General features: G+C 29.1%; 1 pseudogene; it reads right to left on the bottom strand.

Moving 5' to 3' along the window:
* Positions 1–2,959: 2,959 nt before the first annotated feature.
* LOC107006266 lies at positions 2,960–4,019 on the bottom strand (annotated as a pseudogene).
* Positions 4,020–4,753: the final 734 nt, after the last annotated feature.

Below are 4,753 nucleotides of genomic sequence, written 5' to 3'. Positions count from 1 at the left end.
ACCAAACATGTCAGACATGGTTGCATCATATCCAATTACCAATGTGTCTTTACAAATAGACCCTAAAGACTTGTTTGAAAAGTCATATGTAATTAACAGTTGGTGTAATTGATTGTAATTACACACTTTTATACATGTTTGCTAGACCAAGTGATTACTTGAAAAGGGAGGAATTGAGTGTAATTGAAAGGTAGTAATTACATTCCTCAATTCCTATGTGAGGGTTAGGAATCATGTGTAATTACACCATGTAATTATATAAAACTTTTTTAAATTCTTTTCTTCCTTTTGTTTAAATTTCGATTTTTTATTTTTATATATTTGTTTATTTCTATTATTTTATTTTTGTTATCATAATATTTTCCATTTTTTTTATTTATATTTCTTTTCGTTCTCACTTTTTCATGTTATTCTATTAAATTTTTCATAGTATGTATTTTTTATTTGCATTTTGTGAGTATTCTAATTTTTTAAAAGTAGAATTCATTATTGAATAAGATTATAAATTAATATTTTTCTTTTCTAAAAAACTCGTATTTATGTATGTTATGTTGAAATTTGACAGAACAACACTGTGTTAATTTTTTTTTTAAATTTAAAACTTATGTTATATTTTTAGTTTCATTTGTTTTAGTAGTATTGAGTTTATATTTCACATTGCAAGTCAATAAATTTTTAGGTCAAACTTGATAAAGATTATCTTTAAGTCAATGTTATAATAATTTTATGACATTATATTTATAATATTAGCATTTTTTGTTAAACGTGCATTTAATGATATTCATAGAAATCTTTTGCTTTTAGGTTTTTTTATAATTAATTTAATTAAATTATACTATTTAAAATAAAAATTAAATTAATAACATATATTTAAAAAGCACGGGTAAACTACTTTTGGTTTTTAGCTCTTTTTTAAAGTCATTTTAAACTTATTTAAGTTATTATTACCTTGATAAATACTTCCGAAATCTAAAAATGATATAAATATAGGCTTGACCAACTTTGAAGTCACTCTCATATTCTTTTCACCTTATTGAGTTTGTATATTTCTTATGTCATTTCTTTTTTCTTTCGGCTTCTGTTTGGGGATGCTGACATTTACTACCTCTTGTGATAAAAAATCATGGAAGTTTAACCAAATATTTTCTTAGCAGATTTGGACCTAAAGGGGATATCATACTATCTTTAAAAAATAGTTATTGATTTGTGTACATGAAGTTTCGAATTAGTTTTGAGGATTTATTTCGAGTGTTTGGATGTATTTAATATTGCTTGTTTCTAGTGCTGACCAGTTTCTTCTTCGCGTTTGCAGAGAAGATATATTCGTTTGGCCTTATCATTTGTGAAAGATCCACCATATTCGCAAAGAAGTTGCATTTTTTATGAGTAGGCGGCTCAGGTGGGCTCTTGTAGTTTTCTTCTAAAATTAATTATTTTTTGTAGTAATCATTATTTGACAAATGTGGCACATTATGTTCCTGTTAAGACACTAAGGGTACGTTGTATTCATGTTCAGGAACGGAGAGTACTTTCTTGTAGTTTTCTTCTAAAACTGATGACTTCTTATAGTAAAATTATTCTTTGACACTTAGGGTATGTTGAATTTTTCACTTTTCGCCATTGTGGTAGGTAATTTATTGTATGATGAATCTGTTGAATCATAAGAATAAGGTGAGTATGCCACAGTTGAAGTGGCAATCAAGAAAAATATCAAAGCACAAGCAAATTGAAGCAATTGTTTCTTCATTTGGCTACAATTAATATATTGCAAGCTATTATTTCAAACATCATTTATTTAATTTTATGTTTGGTTTACTATATGGTATTTAGACAAACCATGTAAAATTGTTCTAAAACGGTAGGAAAATGACCTTAATTGCCGCTTATTAAATTCACCTATTAACCGCGGTTAAACACTTTTATATTTGAAGTAGAAATTTAAACCAAAGATTAAATGTTTTTATAATATGTTATAAGATCAAAATGATTTATATGTCAACGATGTATTAAATCAAATGAGCTCAAAAAATTTAAAAGGAAGTGCGTTTTTATGAAAATTTCATACAAATCTTGTAGTGCTAAGACCTAATAATGTCTTATTTTTATTCTTCTACAAATTGCAAAAATACGTTAAAAATTTGGCGGACCTGGATATATCCCAAAGCGTCCCGATAAATCGCGTTTTGATTTCGGATACATCCCTCAAAGTCACGCTACATCACGTCTCCATTTCAAATACATCACCCAATATCTTGATATATCGCCAAAAGTGATGTATCCGACCAATTATATATCACATATAAAGCTATGTATCCAATAATATGAGAGAGTAGGAATTTTTGTAATTTTTCAAATGATAGAAAATTTTAGAAAATATTATAAAATAAGTTATGAATTTAGGTAATTTTTTCTAATTTAATACGGTATAATGAACTTACAAATATTGTTATTTTCTTTCTTTATTTTGCTTCTTGTTTTGGTAACATGAAATGCCGGCCACTCTACTCTTGGTATCGGAATCACCAAATCCTCATGATGGTTGTTATTTTGCTATTAAATTTATGAGAAATTAATTGACAATTACTGGAAGAAGAGGTGAATGTATAGATATATACTTTCAATAATTAAAAAAAAATGTATTCAATATACATAAATCTCTAGATACACAAAATAGAATTTAAATAACAAAAAAAAGTTGCAACTCCAAGTAGGAAAGAGAAGAAAAATAAAATAAATAAAGAATTAAATTCTTGTTATAGACATTGATATCATGCCTTTGAACTCATAATAATATGAGAACCCTATTGGTTATTTATGTTGGGCCGGAGAAGACCTTCATTGAAATATGAGCATGAGGGACAAAACTTTAGTAATATAGAGGTGGTGGTGATGGAGAAGGTGACGGTTTCTTGAAGAGTTAGTTTTTGAAAATACACCATCTTGTATTCTGGTTTAGACACTAAAGGTACCTCTGAAATAGTTGGCACCTTCTTTTTTCTTGATGTGTTTTGTATTCTTGTTTAGGTACTGAGGGCACCTTATAGACATTATCTAATGAAACTGATGATACCTTCTTATAGTTGTCTTCTGGAACTGATGTCTTCTTGTAGTAGTCATTCTTAGGCAAAGAAGACACTTTATATTCCTTTTTAGGCACTGAAGGTACCTTTGGAACATAAAACACCATCTTGTAATTATCTTCTGGAACGGATGGCTTCTTGTTATAGTCATTGTTTGGCAAAGAAGGATAATTGAATTCCTTTTTAGACATTGAGTATACCTCTGAAACAGATGGTACCTTCCTATAGTTATCTTCTAAAATTGATGATTTCTTTTAATAGTCATTCTTTGGCAAAGAAGGTACCTTGTATTCATGTTTAGGAACTAAGGGTACCTCTGAACAGATGACACCTTCTTGTAGTTATCTTTTGGAACTGATGGTTTCTTGTAATAGTCATTTTTTGGAAAAGACGACACCTTGTATTCTCATTTAGGCATTTAGGGTACCTCTGGAACAGTTGGCACCTTCTTGTAATTATCTTTTGGAATGGTTGGTTTCTTGTATTCTTTCTTTTGTAAAGAAGGCATCTAGTATTTCTCTTTAGGAACTAAGGGTTCCTTATAGTCGTTATCTTTTGAAATTGATGACAGCTTATTATAGTTATCTTTTGTAACTGATGGATTCTTGTAGAAATCATTCATTGGCAAAGAAGGCATAGTGTATTCCTCGTTAGGCACCGAGGGTACCTCTACAACCGATGACACCCTCTTATAGTTATCTTCTAAAACTGAGTGTTTCTTGTAGTAATCTTGGAAAAAATAGGTACCTTATATTCCTCTTTTGGTACTGAGGGAACCTTGTAGTCTTCGCTTTTAGCTACTGTAGTTGGTGCATTGTTATATGTTAAATATGATGATTCATATGAATAAGGTGAATATGCCATAGTGTATGTGGAAATCAAGGAAATTGTTAAAGCACAAGCAAATTGAGGCCATTGCTTCTTCATTTGGCTTCCCATTAAGAATATTTGTATTTTAGTACTAGAATTTTCTTTTTCTTGTGTTTTAGAATAGAGAAAAACTAGGTGTTTATATAGGGCTTAACTATGATGTAAATTTGGATGGTCTTAAACTAATCTTAATAGATCAGAGATTTTCCTTTTTTTTTTTTGGTTAATGTTGTTCCACTAAGGTGTTGAGATAATGGAAACCCATGAATAATTTCTGTTGGTAAGTTGAAAATTAAGTCCAATCTTTTATTGACTTCCAAGAATGTAGTTCTTGTTCTTTTTTGTTATTATTTTATGATATTGATACTTTGAGCATTACTTAAAATTCACATCATTGGACCATACATCATACATGTTGGGTTTAGCAAAGTGTGAATGGGAAAGGAAAAAAAATGAAAAGTTGAAAATTGAAGGAATCAATTTGGAGAGAAAATGAAAAGTCATTTGTAAAGTGCAAATGAAAAGTCATTTCTCCCATATCGGCAAAAGAAAGAAAAATTGTTGTCCTTATATTGGGAAACATTTCCTTTACTTATTAAAGAGCTAAGAAGAAGGTGTCCCCTCACGCCATTGTCGTCGCTCGGTCGGCCTCAGGTTCTTCTTCGGATTTGACAAATGATTTGATTGATAAATTTTTGAACAAAAATTTTTTAATTGATTTTTGTTAATCAAATAAATTCAGTTAATATTATATCTTATATATTAATCCAGGATGTTAGTTAACTAGTTATTAACATAATTAA

This window comes from Solanum pennellii, chromosome 12 (assembly GCF_001406875.1).
Source record: "Solanum pennellii chromosome 12, SPENNV200".
In the NCBI taxonomy this organism is placed as follows: Eukaryota; Viridiplantae; Streptophyta; class Magnoliopsida; order Solanales; family Solanaceae; genus Solanum; species Solanum pennellii.
The sequence above is the reverse complement of the archived record's forward strand: the minus strand, read 5'-3'. Positions and strand labels throughout refer to the sequence as shown.